Raw genomic sequence first — 21344 nt, 5'->3', positions numbered from 1 at the left:
TTCATATATAAAATTAAGGGGTCCTACAATAAAGGATGAGTTATATGGGAAAATTGTACCATGCATGCTGTTACCTCCAGGATGTTTGCTGACACATCAACCTAGCTTTGTAACATCACTATCCACCTGCTGATGCTGTATGGTTATAAATATTGGAGTGTCATACAATCTCTGAAGATTAAAAATTGTGGATAACTAGAAAGCAGTGGAAAAAACCAATTTGGCTAAAAGCACACTGTAGTATATTGCCAGTGATGACCTATGCACAAATAGGGGTATAAAAGATATCAGTCAAGAATGACCATTTGGAATATGAGGTATACTTGCTTTTCCTCAAATGTAATGCTCAATATCCCCTCCCTTATGTCTCTGAGCTTAAGCTATCACCCTTGCTTGTAATGGCTTTCTTGCTTCTCAGAGCCCCTGCCTTTCTTTAAACCTTAGCCCAAAGGCTACCTTCTACAAAAAGGCCTTTCCCAGTCTACTCAGCAACTAATGCCTTTCATCTAAGTTTATTCTCTTTCTCTTTTGTATGATTTTTACATATGCTTATATATTTACATGTTGTCTCCCCAAATAGATCAGATGTTCATTGAACATCTTTTTTTTTTCTTTTTGGTCTATGTATCCCTAACACTTAGTACAGTTGCTGACATATAGTAGAGTCTAAATAAATACTAACTGATTGGTTGAATCCTTCTTTTTAGATGCTTTTGACATTCTGTAGGGTTATTATTATTAAAACCGTGCCTTTTCTTGATGATTATTCAGTCCATTCCCTTTTCCACAATTTTTTCACTCCCCCCAAGTATATAAACATTGTTCCTCAAATTTCAAAAATTGCAACCTAGAACAGTTACTTCCCTTCATATTGTTTTCTTTGTTCAGAGCACTTCTAGAAGTCATGAGGGGAAAAGGATATAATACAGTCTTACATTATAATAGGAGGCATCAGACACACAGAAAAATAAATATATATAAAGTAGCAGTCCAATAGATAAGACAGGAAACATTTATTAAGTGCTTACTACATATCAGATGCTGTGCTAAGTGTTGAGAATACAAATACAAGCAAAAAATATAATGCCTGAATTTAAGGAGCTTATATTTGAATGAGGGAGGACAACACATTCTAGATAGAAAGCTGGAAAGAAGGGAAGAAAAGATACCTTAGCGGGATTTTGGTTTCAAAAGAGATCCAGAGTCCACAGAAAGACAAAGAAAGTAAATATATGACTGGCCTGGACATTTTCCTTAAAATGATGGTACCAGGAAGAATGAGAATAAAAATAAGAAAAACAAGAAAATTCAAGGAAAATGCCATTTTGAATGTGAGGAAGAAAAGAAATTGTCAAAATAGGTATATCGGGAAAGGTTTTTTGCAAAAGGTTTTTGCAAGTTTCCTAGAATGGTAGCATTTTAGAGTTGGGGTTAAGGGGAAACAAAAACTGAGATCATCTTACAATATCCATGTTTTACAGGAATACTCTTTTTTGTTATGCTCAGCAAGGAGTCATATGTCCTCAGCTTGAAGATCTTTAGTTACAGTGATATCACTACCTATGTAAACAGCTTTTCTCTTTTTAGACAGCTCAAATTTATAAAGATATTATGATGACCATTTCCTTTTTATCTAGCTATTTCCTCCCACCTTCACAAGCAGCTCTTGGGATATTCTGCTTAGGATGAGCCAAACCAGTAGTCTCATGTTATGAATCCATTTGCCATCCTTTCCATTAGGCCATTTTTTTTTTTTTTTTACCTGCATTGTCTTCTCCAACCCCGAGAGCTACGTCAAATAAACACTTATCACTGCCTCTAGAAAGCTGGTTTCACTTGGTTGTTCTGTTGTTCTACTGACCATCTTTATGATTACTCTGGCTACCATACTTCTGTATCTGCTATATCCCTGATTAGAATGGAAGCTCTTTGAGGTCAGGGACTATCTTGATTTTATATGTTTAATCTCCAGCTTTAAACATAGTACTTTGCATATATTTGCCATTAGTGAAAACATTTATTTATTTAGTCATCATTCATTTGTATTTTTCATAATACCTCTGTGGGATCAGAAGTAGAAATATTATATGTGTGACAAATAAGTAAAGTGTGGTGTTCTTGTTCTTTTAAAATAATGTAAATGATGGTTTTCTCTGGGGACGAGTTGGTTTCTTGGGGGAGGTTTTCTGGAGGCAGCCTTAGTTGCAGTTGAAAGTAATAATCACCCAAAATGCAGCCAGGTGATAAAAGTTCAGATCTTTTATTGCCTCCAATATAGCCTGGTTAGCTTAGAGGCCTCTCTCTCTGCTTGGTTCCAAGAGCTCTTGCAGCTTTGTCTTTTGTTTCTGCCTCTGCTTTCTTCAGCCTCCAATTCAGCTCCAAGTTGAATCTGTCTTGCCTCTGAGAGAGGGCTTCTGGCTCTCAATCTCCCAGAGTGCTCTTCTCCAACCCTAGTCAATGTTCTGAAGTAAAACTCCTCACTCAGAGAGGGCTTCTGGCTGAACTCACTTGATGCTTCCCTCTCAATCTAAATTCAGCTCCACTCCCCGTGTAATTCAGCTGAACTCTGTCCAAGAGCCTCTGTCTGTTTCTTATATATCAGAGAGAGGAATTGTGGGATACGAGAGAGAGGGATTATGGGTTTCTTCCCAGAGTGCTCTCTGGCCCTAAGAGCTTCAAGGGAGGTGTGAATTCATAAAGTTACACAGTATCTTGTGAATGTCCCGTACTTGTGAATTCCAGTGAGTAAAGGTGTGAACACAAGCCTTGTATCAATTACATTGAGTTAACACTAGGATTCTAACAGTAAAGGACCTGAAGAGATGCTCCATATCACCCACATAGCACCCCCTGGGGAGAACATCCCAAGCCAGGTCTGGGGACACTGAAGTGGCAGCTTCTTCAGATAACCACACTGTTGTGGAGGACACACCATGCTGCTGAAACCAGGGGTCACTGAAGTGAGTGATGAAGATCACAATGATCATTATTAACATTTATATAGTGCCTACCAAGTGCCAGGCACTGTGCCAGGTGCTCTACAATTATTATCTTACTGACTTCTTGCAACAACCCTAGAAGGCGGGTGCTCTAATTTTCCCCATTTTACAGATGAGGAAACTAGGCAACGTGACTTGCCCAGGGCTATACAGCCGCTCATTTTTTGAGGATCTATTAGAATTCAGATCTTGATTCTAGAGTCAAGATCTTCCCTTGGTACCATCTGACTGCTCTTAAGTGATCACTTAAAGTAAGTGATCCAGAAGTCATGTGACTTCTTTGGCCTTCAGTTTCCTGATCTGTAAATAAGAATAGTGATATTCACTTTCATTTCACATCCTCCTTCAGTAATATGTGCATATTCCTGCTTTCTCAGTAATTCTAATAAAGTGCCAGGTTTCTTAGTGTGGGCATTGACTACAGGCATGATGATAGATGGAGTTTTTCATCTAGAGATGGTTTGTTGTAAAAAAAAAAAAAAAAAGAAAGAAAGAAAGAAAAGAAAAGAAAGAAAGAAAAAGAAAAAAAAGAAAAAAAATCCATTTTCATGTTTTCATTTTGGATCTGTTGCTTTGTGCATAGGTCCGACTCATATAAGAACCTAAATTTGGATTTAGAAGGGACCCAAGCCAATCCTTGCATTTTATAGTTAGTCAAGTCAGTCAGCAAGCTTATATGTGCTAGGTACTGGAGAAGACAATGAAAGACAAAACCAAATCTGGTTCCAAAGAAGCTCATGCTCTGTTATGTCTTTGAAATTAAAAAATAAAATAGCTTTGCTGGGATATTTGTTCCTTCCAACTACCCAGGCTTTTGTCACATCTTATCTGAACACACTCCAGCTCAGAGACATCTAATATTTATCAGGAAAAAGGCAAGAGGTTGGTGGAAATATATGCAGTTTCTTCCCAGGCAGTGAAATGATTTACCTGGGCTTGCAGTTTCAGGTGTGTGTGTGTGTGTGTGTGTGTGTGTGTATGTATATATATATAGCAACTTTTTAATATGTGTACACTGACATATATGTATTTATGTGTATATATGTATATATGTGTGTATATGTATATATACATGCACACATATATGTATGTATATGGTGTGTGTGTGTGTGTGTGTGTGTGTGTGTATATGTGTGTATTTCTGGCCTTTTATCAAGTACAGTCTTAGTTTGTTCATTATCTCCTGGTTTATCTCCCCAACCCAGAGTCCCCAAAGACTCTTGTTTTTTGTGGCTTCCTTCAAGTGCCAGCTAAAATCCCATTTTATCCAGGAAGTTTTTTCCATTCTCCCTTAATTCTAGTGCTTTCTCTTTGTTGATTATTTCTAATTTATCCTGTTTATAGATTACATGTAGTTGTTTGCATATTGTCTGTCCTCCTTCCTAAAATTAGGGACTTTATATTTTTTTGTATTATCACCATTTAGCACAGTGTCTGATGCATATTAGGTACTTAATATCTATTAACTGACTAACTGAAATTATTTGTATATGTCATGTTATTAAGGAGAGTTAAGTCACAAAGATGAAAAAACTGAAGAGGTTAAGTGGGACTTTCCTAGGGCATACCACTTACAAGTGCTGGAATTTGGATTTGAAGTCATGTTTTCTGACACCAGGTTCAATGTATTATCACTTCACCTCCATCTAGTTAACTAGTTGACTTTTGAAATTCCTTCTACCTATACATGTATGACTTTACCATTTTCAGTCTAAACTTACCTTCCTTTAAGTTCCCTTCCATTAATCAAATGAAATGATTCTGATTTCTTCATCACCCCAGTCACCTTGTCATTCTTCTCAGAATGTTCTCAACTTGTGCATATATATACATACACACACACACACACACACACACACACACACACACACACATATATATATATATATATATTTTTTGCTGAGGCAGTTGGGGTTAAATGGCTTGCCCAGGGTCACACAGCCAGGAAGTATTAAGTATCTGAGTTCAGATTTGAACTCGAGGCCTCCTGACTTCAGGGCTGATGCTCTATCTACTCTGCTACCTAGCTGCCCCCTTGTGCATATATTTAAATGTGGTAGTAAAAATTGAACAAAATATTCCAGACAGAGGACTAGAACAGGAGAAATCAGGAGCACCTCCTTTCTCATTGTGAACACTTTACTACTTATGAAGTCTGGGCTAGCTCCCTGGAGGCCTCAGGAACAGCCGGAGTCAGGATAAATAAAAATCCTTGGTCTTTAGGGGGAGAAGTGAAGGAGACAGACAAACTGCCAATGAGGCTCCTGGATTCTGGAGTCCAAAAGTCACCACCTCTCTCCTCCTCGTCCTATGGGCCAAGAGAAGTCTGGCTTGTTTTTCCGCACCCTCTAATCTTTGCTTATTATCTGTTACACTAAACATTGAGTAAGCTCTGAACAGTGAGAAGGGCCATTCTTCCAAACATATGCTAATAGAGTCATTTTCTCATATCGAACACTTAATTAGCCTTAAGTGCTCAGTTGTCTGATTCAAGCATACCTTTTAAGAGTTTCAGCCCTTTACAACTTCTGTTATTATAGCCTGCTATTATTTAGCTCTCCTAGCAGCAAGGTTACATTCTTCTCTTATATTAAGCTTATAACCAGCTAAAGATGAAGGGAAACCATTTCAATAATATGTTCTAAACAGTGTCATTGAAATGAATGTTTTATAGCCAAAATGCAAGTTATTCAATGAGAAACAAGGCAGCAGAGTGCAGTAGAAAGGAGTTTAGGTTTTGAGCAGGGAGACCTCAGCTCAGATGCTGTATAACCTTTAATTATGTGACTTTGGGCACATTACCTTACTTGCTAAGGTTCATTGTCTCCATTTGCAAAGTACTATAAACAGTTCTCTCTGTGTTTGAGTTATTATTATTATTTTAATGAGTAAACTTGAACATTCCTCCCAAATTCTGGAAAATAGCCTTGGATTCAGAGAATGATGTTCTGATTTTAAATGAGGTGGTCAAATTAAGGACTTTATTCAGGCAGAGCTGCAGTTTCGACACTTTCTGTCTCTGCTACTCACTTAACTCCATTCTTTACTGATCTGGCTCATAGGAGGTATGTAAAATATTTATTGACTTACTAATTTTATCTCTTTAAGCCTCATTTTTTTTCTCATCTGTAAAGTGATAATACATGCATTATCAATATCAACAGGATTATGATGAGGATCAAATAATGTTATGTGTAAAGTGCTTTGTACTTGTGAAGTCCTATTTCAATGTGTTATTTATAACAATCATTTGTGTACTGTAACTATATTATAGCTTAATAAACCATCACATAATAGATGATTGATAATATGATAACTATTAACAAAAAACAAGGGCTTTAAAACATAGAATAGCCTGATAGCAAAGCACAATGGATAAAAAATTTAGCTTTGGTATTAGGCATACCTGGATTTCCATTTGGCCTTTACCATATATTGTATTGTCTTAGACACATTATTTAACTTCTCAGTATCCCCAGGCAACTAAATTCTCTAAGACTTAAGTTTCAGAGCAGATACAGATCTACACTGATAGAGTTTCTTTATCAAGAAATTCCATATCAAGAATTCTTTAAACTAGTAAGATTACAAGTTTATTTTTAAAAAGCCAATATTTACTTAATCATATGTTGCCTTATGGACCATGAGACTAAAATACAGATATTATCAATATGCTTAATTGCATTTATCAGACCTGTGAAATACACAGGTTAATGAAAGCTAGCTATATGTTTTGTCTATGTGGAATGAAATCTATCAAGTCACAGCATAATATTAGTAACTTTTTTTCAAAATTAGAAATGCCACATTGTTCAGGTTTGGGTAAATGATAAAGAGGATTTGCTACAACAGTGGTACATTTGTTGAGGCAATTTCATCCTTTGCTGCTTCTTTTTTTTTTTTTTTTTTTTTTTTTTTTTGGCCTTTGTGATTTTTCATTTCCTTCCATCTGGCTTTGTGAAACTGTTACAGTATAAAATGTGAAATGAAGATGATAATAGCACTTGTTGAATACTAGCTGAATAGATAGCAAATACAAATTAAAAAGAAAAGGAAAGCATTTGTTATCTCTGCTATATCTTATTCTTATATTAAGGAAAGTCTTCTGATCTCTCAAATTTATACTGCTCTGTACAGCTTATAAAGTGTTTTACTGTTAGTAAATTCACAATAGTTTTCTAGGTGGGGCTAACAAGGGTTATTATTCTTGTTTAACAAATTGGAGTTGAAAAGGGGAAGAAATTTACTCAGGTATATAAAAACCAGATAATGGGAACCAAATTTGAAACCAGGATTTATGATTGTACACCAGTGTTCTTATTTTTTTCTATATTTGATAAATTATCTGTTATGGAAGGTAATGCTTTGATTATTGAAATGTTTTGGTTAGTAATTCCAATAAACAAAATACCTGCACCACCAATTTGTAATGACAGTAAATTGAAGTTTTAATTAAATGAAACTTCCTAAAGTTGTATTTAATTTATTTTAAGTCTTTCTTTGATAACTTAGAAGTGCTTTGGTGGTTATTTTTACCTTCTGAATCCAATTCTCCCTGTACAACAAGAGAACTGTTCGGTTCTGCAAACATATATTGTATCTAGGATATACTGCAACATATCTAACATATATAGGACTGCTTGCCATCTAGCGGAGGGGGTGGAGGGAGGGAGGGGAAAAATCGGAACAGAAAGGAGTGCAAGGGATAATGTTGTAAAAAAAAAAAAAAAATTACCCTGGCATGGATTCTGTCAATATAAAGTTATTATTAAATTGAAAAAAAAAAAGAGGGAAAAAAAAAGAAGTGCTTTGGTGTTTTATAGAGACAGAGTCATTGTAATCCATAATAGGTTATTGGATATAACCTGTAATTTATTCTACTTGGTCACAGAAGGCAGAACTCAGTAAAACATGCAGAAGTTTTAAAATGGAAAAGTTAATCTTGATGTCAGGAAATAAGTTAGAGTTTCTCAGAAGTGGAATGGGATATCTTGGAAGGTAGTTGCTTAATCCTCACTAGAGGTCTTATGAAAAGATTGGATGGCTGTTTGTCACATATATGTTGGAGAGACAAAGCTCTTTTTCAGATATGAGTTATTCTCAACTGCCGTTGGAGTCTTTTCAAACCCTGAATTTCTATTTGTTTATGACTTTATACAATAAAATTTTGAAGTTAGAATCTTAGGACTTATTTAATCTAATTTACCCTCATTTATGGAGGTTGAAAACTAAGCTCCAGAGAAAGGAATTGCCCATCTATGGTCATGTAACAAGTTAGTGGCAGAAGGTAGGGATAAAATTTGTCTTCTAATTCAACGACTTCATTAGAATTCATTAGAATTTGAGAAACTCTTAATCATAGTTTATATATTTTTTTCATCTGGTATTTCATTTTAATACATTTCTGCCTTTTTTTTTTAGAATTTGAAATTTAATGTCCAATCTACTTTGAAATTTTTTTGTGTAAAATTTTTAGTTCTACATATTTGACTCAGATGCTATTGTTTGAAAGACAACTATCACTGATTCTAGGATGGAATTGGTGAAGGAAGGAATTAAAGACTCTCAGAGTAGAAAGGAACCTCAGAAGCAAAAATGTTCAACCCATATCTGAAATGGGAACCCCACATATTATCTCCAACTAGTGATTATCCCCAGCCTCTTCTCTAATTTGTTTAATAATTGGCAAATTTGTTATTGCTCCTCTTCTACTGAATAATTCTATCAGTAAGTTCTTGCTTATAGTAAGCTAATATTTACCCCCTTGTAACTTTCCATTTCTTCTTGGTCTGTTTTTCAAGTAAGGCTCATCCCTTCTCCACATGACAGCCCTTCACATATTTGTTTATGTCAGCGAATATATTAGATCACTACTGAGAAAAAAGTACTCTGCTAGGCACTGGGGAAGATAAAAAGCATAGATAGGATATGACTTCCTCTAATGGTGTTTATAATCTAGTAGGAGGGATAAGACACAAAAACATATAACCATAATACATAATATTGAGTGATAAGTCCATCTGAGGCATGAAAAAAAAGTACCACATTAGGTCCCAGAGAAAATTTATTAAATTTGAGATTTATCAAAGAAGACTTCATGGATAAAGTGACATTTAAATATGTCATTAAAGAATCTTTAGCAATTCAACATGTTTCATCTAACTCTTATTCAAGCCAAACATTTAAAGTTCCTTAAACTGATCTTCGTGTGGTGTGTCTCCCTTTTTATTATTGTTTTATTGGTTATCTTTCTCTAATTCATCTTCTTTGTGAATGTTCTTCCTAAAATACAGTGCCCCCAAATGAACATAGTATTGTCTTGGGTGTGCATTTCTTTAGAAATGCTAAATCTTTTCTGTGTTTTGTTTTCCATGTCTGTATATATTTTATCTCAAAGAACTGATTGCTCACCTTTGCCTTCTAGTTGTTCTATTTTCCGGGACAGTATGACTTGTTCTGGGAAGTCACAAAATTAAAGAATCTCAGAATTGACTATCAGAAGGTAATTTGTCTCATCTTTATTACAACAGGAGTCCACTTTGCAATATCCCTGTTTTTGTGTAAAGGTCTCTAATGATGCATATCCCATACTTCATGCCTAGAAACTTTTTTTTTGGTTGTTTGTTTTAAAGAAAAAAAATTCCTGGTAAACCTAGTCTCTTATTTTAATTTACCTTTGCTACTATAAGACTATGAGAAAGAACAGTTTTGTTTTAACGTCCTAACACTGATTTTCATCACTAAGCTGATTAAGGAGCATTTATTAAATTCCAGTGATATGCCAGAACAATATTAACTTCTGGGGTACAAAGACAAAAATGAAATAGTTCCTGCTTTCAATGTCCTTATATTTTTATTGAGGGAAATACATGTACAGAAGCAATACAGTTATAAATAAATGCATGCAATACACATATGTATAAATGTGGGTTTTTCAAAAATCTGAATGCAATTTTAAGATATTAAAGCTTATAATTGCAGAAAGATTTTGGAACACCCTTTATATGCAACAATATTGGCATGTGTTACTGCCTCTTTTATATGTGGACACTTTGTTTCAGAAAGGGGCAGAAAAAGTATATAAGAATGTTTTCTAATAGAAAAACTGATAGGAATCAGCTTGAGAAGCAACGTAGCCACCAAGATAAAATGTTGAGGAAAGACACAGATTCTTCTGAATACTAGAGAGCCAGTTTCAACTCAGATGAAGGTAATGAGAAAATCATGAAGAAAGAGTAAAGGCTTTAATAATGGCAACCTGTGGATTATTATTGTTCATCAGTTTATTTGCATGTAACTGTTTTCAGAGTTTAAAAGGTTACAGAACTCTTAAGTCAAAGAGTTGCTTACATTCTAATGGAAAGATTGTATATTGGATGCATATGTGACAGAACAGTGGATTCCTTGAGGTTTATCTTGTAAGGTAAAGATGAGTCTGGTCATTAGGAAAATAATCAGATGATATATAAAGCAAAGGAAAAAAAAAAACATAGGAAATCAGAGAAGAAACTGTAGGAATAAAAAAAAAAATAGAAGAAAAAGAAGCAAGAAAGTCAAGTGATCTCAGGAGTCCCAAGAAGCAGGGACAGAAGATAATGTTGCTTGTTGTAATGAGAGCCTGCTGCATGGAAGGGAAAAGTCTTTTTGATGACTGACAGTAACAAAGGCTGACTCAGTTACAGGAGCTGTTCAGTTCAGATGTTAAAAAGGAGAGTTCAATCTGAGTGTTAGGTTAAGAGCTCTTTGTGTTTATTGCTCTCTGGAGAAAAAACCTCTCACTGACATCTGCTTTTTCTTTACTTCCCTCTGTGGTTTAAAAGAGAGAAACAGACTTTGCATCTACTTTGCTGTGATAAGAGACTTGATTTCTTAAAAGTGGATTGGACAAAGCAGAAAACTGCTTTGAGTTAATAACTGACTTAGACTGGGCTTGTCTCCATCACACAGAGAACCAGCCTGAGGTTTTGCATTTCTTTGACTTATGGGAATTTGCTTTTCATTGAATGAATGTATAATAATTCTCAACTTTCCTGGTTCCTAAAAAGTAACTTAAAAGTAAAAATTTCAACTGAACTTATGGAAAATAAGGAGTTAGATTCCCAGGATCACCAAAACCTGTATTTAATTAGAGATTGTTGGGAAAAAAAAATGTTTTTCGGCATATAATTCTTTATAATGAAACATTAATTTTGACATTGCATTCTTTTCCTAATACAGTAATCATGAAATTATTCATGCAGTATTGAGAAGAGGTAATATAGAATGGGAAGGACCCAGCTCACAATGTCAGAAGATCCCCATAATAATTTTTTTTTTCAATTAAAAAAAAAAGTCAGGGAAAGGGCTTTATGCCACTCTAATCCTCCTTTCTGAAGGTGGTTGAATTGCTCAGGATTGAAAAGCACATACTTCAGGGTGAGTCCCCACCCTACATTGTGTTCAGATTCCACCCAATGCTGGCCCATCACACCTCTTATTTTTTTCTCTACTGTGCATTAGACATAAATGGGTGTGGTTATCAACTGTAGTGCTGGAGAAACTGAGGCAAGATAGAGATTAGAGAGTATTTAATATTTTATTTGAAAGTAAGAGATTTACTGGGACCAAATGGATCCATGGTTTGGTCCCAGGGCTGAATGAGACTATTGTCTCCAAGAATCCAGCCACCAGTGTGAGTTCTCAATGACATATATGCACATGGCTCAGACACAGGGGATAGATCGAGGCAGGGGCAGAGTCAGGCTGCTGAGAGCAGGAACAGGACTCTGATAGAGTGGGGGGGAGAGGCACTGGAGATGGGGATGACATAATGGGAGGAAGTCCCCGGAGATGGGGAGAGGCATCTAATAAAACAGTATCAGATATTCTGATAGATTGGAATGGGGAGAGGTATTCTGATATTCTAAAATATGAGATATTTTATCCTTATCAAATATTCTACTGATTAAAAAGGAAGGGTGGTTTTGCAGGATTGAGTAGAACAATTAGAAACTGAGGCAGGACAATTCAGGGAAATTGAGTCAGGACAATAAAAGGGAACTGTGGCACAACAAAGTAGATAGTGAAAATTAGGTTACTAGTAAAATCAAACAAATGCCTGAAGTTGCAAAAATTAAACACATGAATGTTGAAGGTTAACTATATATGTTGAATTGTAACAATGGAGGGGGCACACTGTAGTAATATGACATTTTCTGAATACCTTATTTGGGTATCTATATATTTTTTAAAAAATGTTAATGCATTATCAGATTGAAAAAAAAAAGAAATTGCTTTGAACCTAGGGAGATTTGTGAGGACATAAAATAGATATGGGTTGGAGTGGCTTTTGTGGTGTAGATTGTCTTTGAAGAGACAAAGGACTTCAAGAGTCATAATACAGAGTTGAGTTGCCCTAGACTTACGGATTTCTATATGCGTGTGCCACCCTGCTAAGCTTCTAGAAATGTCTGCCTCTTTTGAATTTATTCCCCTCACCTGAAAAATGAAGATATTAGATTAGATGACTCCTTAGATCCCTCCTCATATATTTTCATACAATAAACATACAATTTTTAAAATCTAGGACTTATTTTATGTGCACCAATGAACCTTTTTTGACATTGCAGAATACTATTCTCTCAAATAGTAAAGCTTAGAATTGAAGATATTGTTCAGCACTGCGAAATGAATATAAACTGCTTGCATTTTTGTTTTTCTTCCTGAGTTATTTATACCTTCTGAATCCAATTCTCCCTGTGCAACAAGAGAACTGTTCGGTTTTGCACACATATATTGTATCTAGGATATACTGTAACCTATTTAACATGTATAGGACTGCTTGCCATCTGGGGGAGGGGGTAGAGGGAGGGAGGGAGGGGAAAAGTCGGAACAGAAGTGAGTGCAAGGGGTAATGCTGTAAAAAATTACCCTGGCATGGGTTCTGTCAATAAAAAGTTATTTTAAAAAAAAGATACTGTTCAGATCATCTAGTTCATTCTCCTAAGGAATACACAAATATTCTCTATATATTGTTGCAAAAGAGTTATCTCACTTAAGCTGGATGGAGCTCCCATTGAAAAAGAACTCACTAATTGAGAGATAAACCCTGTCGTTATTGTATCACTTTAATTATTACATTCTTCCATAAATTTGTTAACTATCTGCCTCCTTGCTTGTCATTTCCACATACTGTACTGTACTCTGAAATTTCATGTAATCATGGATGAGACCTGGTTCTATGCTCACACAAGTCCAGAGCTTGAAAGTCCCAAGTGTGACAAATGGAAACCCTAAGCGAAAGATTTTCTGGGTAATTAATAGTCAACTTATTAACTGCCAACTAATTACAATCAGTAAATTGATGGCCAGTGGTATTTCTCGGTAACCAAAAATATCAAGGGAGACCTTGAACCACCTTAAATCCCTTTTGAAAGGGAACCTCCCTGACAAGTGAAGACCAACCCGAATTGGTAGATATTTTAATGAGGAGGTGGGCTAAAAGTCTTCAGTTTCTTCTGCTGACAACTTAGAGAGACAGGCTGACACAGAGATACCGAAAGAGATAAAGAGAAACAGAGAGAGAGAGAGAGAGAGAGAGAGAGAGAGAGAGAGAGAGAGAGAGAGAGAGAGAGAGAGAGAGAGAGAGAGAGAGAGAGAGAGAAGAGAAAAGAGAGAGAGAGAGAGAGAGAGAGAGAGAAGAGAGAGAAAAGAGAGAAGAGAGAGAGAGAGAGAGAGAAGAGAGAGAGAGAGAGAGAGAGAGAGAGAGAGAGAGAGAGAGAGCGAGCGCACAATGATATAAAATAGGAACTATAAGGAAAGATTAGAGAATGTGGGAATATTGCCTAGAGAGGAATATTTTTAAATTGTTTTTAGCTATATGAAATATTATTATGATATGGATGAAAATCAGATCTTCAATTTCACTCAAAACTTTGCAGGAAGTGACAAACTATATTTCAGCAGGAGAAAACTCTTAGTGAAAAATCAGCAATGCTTCTTGCTTTAAAAGATTGTTAAATACTGAAATAAAATAGACTTAGTAGTTTCAAGCCCACAGTTCAGGAGTTCTCTCTGCAGCATTCCTGACTGGTCCTACCTCTAGTTGACCATTTCTAGCAGTAGAGAAAATGACCAATAGTCTGCATAAAACTGTATTGTTTTGAGAACATATTAAAAAGACAGAGAAGTATCAGGTTTGGTTGGAGAAGAGAGAAGTAATATGTGATAAGATTAGAAAAGACATATACCACTACATTGTAGGCAACTTTGAATGCCAACCAGAGGAGTTTGAACTTTTTTTGAAAAGGAGTAGTGGGCCATAGAAAGTTCTGAACAAAAGAGTTCCATGTTAAAAATCTATGTAGATATTATGAGCTATAAGAAGTATGGATTTCAGAAAGAGAAATAGCAAGTAGAAAAACCTAATTAGAAACCACTGGTTATGTGCATAATAAGGCTATGTCATTGCCTAGTTCCTGTGGAATGGGGCAGGTAGTGATATGCTCAGCGTGTTAGAGTTTTTATGGAGGTATATTCAATAGTACTTGGCAACTAATTAACTCTCAACATGAGAGTTGAGAAAGAAGAAAAAGGAAGTTAACCCTTAAATTCTCGGTGTAAGAGACAGGATAAATGGGAGTGTCATATAGTAGTAACAATGAACATCCTTGCTTTTCTACTGGCAATTGAAAAGTGTTAAATTTTAACTCTCCCCTTCTTCCCTCCCCCTCCCCCCCCCACGTAATGTTACCTCTTGGTTTTAGATATTTACTATTTACAATTTTTAAAAGATGTTTTAAAAAGATCCATTTGTTTTTATATTTTCATGTGTGTGTTTCACAGAAATGTGTGGTGTATTTTATCAAAAACATTTTCTATATCTACTGCAATAATCATATGATTTTTATTGTTATTAATGTGGTCAGTTACATTTGTAGTTTTCCTAATGTTAAACTAATCATGACTTTATAGCATTAATCCAAACTGGTCATTCTGTGTAATCATATGTTTCTAAATCTTCATTGCTGATGTTTTATTTATTTTTGGAATCATTTCCTTCAATGTCACTGAAATCTGAAATCTCATTTTCTTTTCCTGAATGATGAGAATAATACTTCTATTATCTATCTCTTAAGTTTGTTGTGAGAAAAGTCTCTTCTTTACCCCAATTAAATGGAGCTTAAGATCATATTTAAAATTTCTACCATATAATATCAGGATTAGATTTATTTTGTTAACTCAGTAGATAGAATATCAGGCTTAGTCAAGAAAACCTGAGTTACTATGCAGCAAAAAAGATGGCCAACTTTATTTATAATCAGAAAACTTGCTTTCTCTAGACTTTCATGGGACTTGAAGGGACTTTGGAGATTATTTAGTGTAATTCTTTCATCTTACAGTTTGGAGAACTAAGGTACAGTGAACAAACTAAGCATACCAGTTTGCTGATTTGAAATTCAGTGTTCTTTCTTCTGTACCACCAGTATGACATTCAAATAGGAATGGGGCCATTGAACCATGATTGTGGATCCTTGTGCATATTGACTTAAAAATCACATAGTAACATTAACTATATTTTATTGTATTTTTATTTATTTTTTTCAAGTATTTCCAGTCACATTTTAATCAGTTTCAAGACTTTTAAGTACTATTGGATGCAGTAAGCAGCCTGCTGGCATTTAATAACTCTATGCTATCCTAAGCTTCTTAACCACGAGATTTTGATAGTATTTTGAGGAAAAGGGAAGATCTAAAATACTGTGAGTTGGTAAGATCACAATAGTAGTCCTTCTAGTCTTTGTATAAAACTTGATAGGAAAAACATTTTTGGATTTCCTTCCAATCAAGTTCTTCTTCTCCACCACCCTCCTTCCCCCAACCCCTACTCCTCACCTACATTTATTCATTGTTGAAATGTTTCAGTGTAATGGCCTTTAGCATCTTTTCTATAGAACTAAAAGTTAGCCATCAGAATAAGTGCTGTTTCTTTTGAAAAAGTAAGTAGAATAGAATTATAGATTTGCTGAAAATATTAATGGTCGTGACACAGATGGTGCTTGAATTTGAGATACATAACATACATACATATAATATATACATACACACATTTATCTGTAGAGACGCATACAAACACAGATACACTATGAGAAATTTCTATCCCCTTTTTTAATACTAGGAAAATAGAAATGCAAAATATTCTCATTATTAGGACATATGAAATAAACTTGGGAAAAGATGATCACATTGCCCCATACTTCATTTTGGAGCTATATTAGATGTTAGAAAGTGAAGGGCAGTGACCTTGGAGACAAGATACATGAATTTGAAACCTTGTGGCGTTAACTTTTTTTCCCCAGCCCAAGACAATTTTTTTATTATAATAAGTTTATTTTTAATTTACATTGTTTTATGAATCATATTGGGAGAGAAAAATCAGAGCAAAAGGGAAAAACCATGGGAGAGATAAAAAAACAGAAAAAAGAAGTGAACATAGCAAGTGTTGATTTATATTCAGTCTCCTTAGACCGTTTTCTGGATGCAGATGGCATTTTCTGTCCAAAGTTTTGGCATTACTTTGGATTACTGAATGGCTGAGAAGAACCAAGTCTTTCATGGTTGATCATCACACATTCTTGCTGAACAATGTATTCCTGGTTCTGCTTGTTTCATTCAGCATCAGTTCATGTAAATCCTTCCAGGTCTTTCTATAATCAGCTTGTTCATTTTTTATAGAACAATGATGTTCTATTACTTTTGTGTACCACAGCTTATTCAGCCATTCTCCAATTGATGAGCATCCACTCCTTTTCCATTTCTTTGCTAACACAAAGAATTGCTACAACCATTTTTGCATAGGTGGGCCTTTTTCTTCCTTTATGATTTCCTTGGGATACAGACCCAGTAATGGCACTGCTGGGTCAAAGGGTATGTGCAGTTTTATAGCCTTTTGGGCATAGTTCCAGATTGTTCTCCAGAATGGTTGAATTGTTTCACAACTCCACCAACAATATATTACTGACAAAGTCCAAAAACAAGAGATAGAAAGAGAAATTCCATTTAAAATTACTATAGACCAAAAAAAAAAAAAAAAAATACTTGGGAGTCTCCCTGCCAAGACAAACCCAAGAACTATATGAATGCAATTACAAAACACTTCTCACACAAATAAAATCAGATCTAAACAATTAGAAAAATATCAGTTGTTCAAGGGTAAGTTGAACTAATACAATACAAAATGACAATTCTGCCTACATAGTTCTACAGGTTCAGTGCCATATCAATCAAACTGCCAAAACATTATTTTATAGAACTAGAAAAATACTAACAGAATTCACCTGAAAGAACAAGAGATCAGGAATATAAAAAGGATTAATGAAAAATAATACAAAGGATGGTGATTTAGCAGTACCAAAACTAAAATTATATTATAAAACAGCAGTCATCAAAACCATTTGGTAGTGGTTAAGAATTAAAGTGGTAAATCAGTGGAATAAATTAGATACACATAACACAATAATCAAGGCCTATAGCAATCTAGTATTTGATAAATTCCCAAACTCCAGCTTCTGGAATAAGAACTCATTATTTGACAAAAATTGCTGGGAAAACTGGAAAATAATGTCAGAAAATTGACATAGATCTACATCTCACACTTCATAACAAAATTAGGTCAAAATGGATACATGATTTAGGGATAAAGAATGATACCATAAACAAATTTGGAGGGATACTTTACCTATCAGGTTTTTGGAGAAAGGAAGAATTTATGTTCAAAGAACTGAAGAACATTATGAAAGGAAAAATGGACAACTTTGATTACATTAAATTAAAAAGATTTTGCATAAACAAAATTAACAGAAACAAGATTAAAAGGGAAGTACAAAGCTGGGAAAAAATCTTTACAGTTAGTATTTCTGATAAAGATCTCATTTCTAAAATACATAAAGAATGTTGTCAAATTTATAAGAATATAAGTCATTCCCCAATTTATAAATGGTCAAAGGATATAAACAAACAATTTTCAGATGGTATTAATATTAACTTGCTATGTCCATGGACAAATCATTTAGTTTCTCTGAAACTCAGTTTTTTCATGTGAATAGTGAGGATAACCATCATATTGCTTCCAGGGTTGTTTTGAAGAAAATGAGAAACTTATATACATTTAATTCTACTTTACAAAACTATGTATGTATTGGATTAGGGATAAGGACTGAACTTATTTCATTGGTATGGGGAAGTTCCAAATTGTAACATTCTCTCTAAAATATAGTATTCTCATGTTGGGGTTTTCTTGGGGTCTCTGGAAGCAGCTTTTGTTTCAGTTCAGAGTTATCACCACAAGTGCAGCCAGGTGTTAAAGTCCAAATCTTTATTGTCTCCTTCAAAGTCTTGTCTCCTTCACTTGGGGCTTGGCTGGTTTTTCTGGAGGCCTTCTGGATCTTGGTTTCAGTGGAGAAGAGAAGGCGGACAGCCTGCCACTTCTCTGTCTTCCCTTGTTCTCATTCCGGCTGAGCTTGTCCAAGCTTTATCAAAGGTGTGAATCTTGTAGAACTATAGTAAGTACTAAGTACATGTACTGAACTAGAGAATTGTTAAGCACCATGCTAAATATCCATTGTCTCTATCAATTCCACTGACTTAGCACCTTGTTTCAAGTTCTGGCCCATAACACCAAATGAAGAAACTTTCTTTACCAACACAGATTTTCTTCACTTCCTAATCTTAGGGTACTGCTTAGAGTATTCAGAAGTTAAGTGATTTCCCCATGGTCTTATACTCATTATGTGAGAAGCAGTACTAAAATCAATTCCATGCCTTTTTGGTTTTGAAGCCAGCTATATCCTCTCCTTGAACTATCTCTCGTATTATTTAGAACACATATTCATGTCCTTATGTCTTGGAATTGGTTTTTAAGATTAATTCTGATTATTGTGAAGTATAAAATATCATGATGGTATTTTATCATTTATTAAGGTTAATTTTTTTCTCATTTACTTTTACTTATCTGTTTATATTCTGTATTTTAATATTTTTTGCTTGACTTGCTAACAAGCAACAGAAGTAGTCCATGTAGTCCAAGAAAGCTGTTGAGGGCCAGCTGGAACTCTGAAAAGGTGTACTTGTATCAAGGACAGCAGAGTGCTTATAGTTAAGCACCTATTCAGTGTGAGATAATGGTTCTGTAAACATATACTTAATGTAACATGGTGATGTAATGGTTGCACATGCTCAGTTGCTGTAGTGATGTAATTGTACTAAAGTATTTAAGGTCTAGGAAGACTGGAAATGAGCTTCTCAGCCACAGACACAGAGAACACTTGAGACTCCATCTTTGGCCATCCTCTTGGCTGTCCTGCCTTCATCACTCCTCTACTAAGTTCAAGGGCTCAGGCTGGTCCCAAGATCCTCCAGAAAGGTAGCCCGGACATTACAGAAAGCCCTGACATTACAATAGTATACTGAATACTTGGAATAAAGTAAAATAATTAAATTCACTTATTTATAAAATATTACTTAATATTTTATAATAGATCTTCATATAATTAAACTATATCTGTTGAAACATTTTTAATATTCAGTGTGTCTTATTTTTGATTCATTTACCGTCTCATAACTTAGTGTTTACAAAATTTTATCCACATTCAACCAATCCACCTATGTCATGAACTCAAGACTCTTTTCTATCCTAGTTGTCCTCTGCCGGGCATTCTTTTATTTATAAATTACTTTTGTAAATCATGGTACTTGTAACTAAATATCATACTCCACATGAAGTCTGAAAGGCAATATTGTGAGATCAGTTCCCTATTATAGTGAAAAGAGCACTAGTCTTAGAATAAGAAGACGATAATTTCAGTCTCATCTTCAATATGTAAGAACTGTGTGATACTGAGCAATACACTTAATCTTTTTTGAATCCTGCCTTCCTTTCAGATGAAGATAATTATTCCTATATTCCATATGTCACAGTGCTGTTTGTGAGTTACCATTTTATAAACTTTGCAAGTGTTAACAAAATGGCAAATGACATTTTCTATGTTTCCTGAGTAAACCATAAATTTGATAGGGATCAAGATCATTTTAAACTTGATTTATCAGAAGAATTTCTTTATACGGATATCTTCAACAAAGAAAAATATCCCTTTTCCCCACAGTTTATCTTAAGGTACAAAGTATGGGGCATATTTGCTGTCTCTAAATATTTTCAAAGTACCCAAAGATCATAGAATGGGATAAGAACATGGCAAAAATTAATACTTAGGATAGTTTCAGTAACATCAACATTGGCAACCCTGCAAGAAAAAAATATTGCCAAATATACTTCGTTTTTAAGGTATTTTCAGTTGAAATTAGGGTTTGCAGATTTTTTTTTCAGAGTCTCTTTTCCTGAAGTTTTCTGTAGTATCTGACATATAGTGGCTCTTGACAAGCTTAGATCTTAATTGAATTATGGAAAAAGAAATATGAGTATTTTGAATTATACTCATGTAACCAATGAGAAAAAGTCAGGTAGTACTGCCTTGTAGCTATAGTTTGAAGTTGACTGAATTTATCATCAGGGTCCCAACTTCCCTATCTCCCTCTTCAGAAACCTCACATTTCATTCAGGTATCTGAATATTGTTTCCCTGCCACAATTTAGAAAAAAAAAATGATGATAATTTACATTTATACTTCATATTGCAGTTTTTTAACCACAATAGCTCTGTAAGCTAGAAAATGTATATAGGAACATCTCTATTTTACTGAATGAAATGGAGTCTCAAAGAAGGAAAATGATTTTCCCATTAGTCATACCTAGAAGTCTGAGAATGTGCTTGAACCCACTTTTTTATCTCTATGTTATTGGTTTATATTTTGATCCTGTACCTTCTTAATTTCATAGTTTTATTTTTACCATGAAGTGTGTTATTCAGGGATCAAAAGATCCTAAGTTCTGAATTGCTAGGGAATTGGAGCAAAAAATGTCTCATGATCATATCCCTTGTTGTAATATTAATATACAAAATCACTATGGGAAATTTAAATGATAACTTTCATCTTTGCTACTCACAGGCAGATGTTATCCCACAAAATATGGTACAGTGCTGAATTCTGGTCTAATTCCTAGAAATTTAATTTGTGGAACATGTTAGTTGCTTGGCACCTACCAGGCTTCTGACTGAAACTCTCTAGCACATTACCTCCTGAATCCAGGAACACAGCTGTGGAAGATCACAGATAGTTTTCCATGAACACTAATTGGCCATATTTGGCAAGAAGTGGAATTTAGATATATAATCTAGCATGGGACAATCTTCTCTGGTAATTCTGATAATCTTCTTTCCAATCTGTGGAATTATCTGTAGAGTGATTTCTTTGA

The 21344-nt window shown here is 34.7% G+C and overlaps 1 protein-coding gene across 3 annotated transcripts in view; it reads left to right on the top strand.

Annotated features, from left to right (window-relative positions):
- TRAPPC9 (trafficking protein particle complex subunit 9) overlaps positions 1-21344 on the top strand; it is a 1007235-nt gene that overhangs the window by 574910 nt on the left and 410981 nt on the right. The window lies entirely within an intron of this gene.

Source organism: Antechinus flavipes, chromosome 1 (genome assembly GCF_016432865.1).
Source record: "Antechinus flavipes isolate AdamAnt ecotype Samford, QLD, Australia chromosome 1, AdamAnt_v2, whole genome shotgun sequence".
NCBI lineage: Eukaryota > Metazoa > Chordata > Mammalia > Dasyuromorphia > Dasyuridae > Antechinus > Antechinus flavipes.
This window is presented reverse-complemented; position numbering and strand designations above follow the sequence as displayed.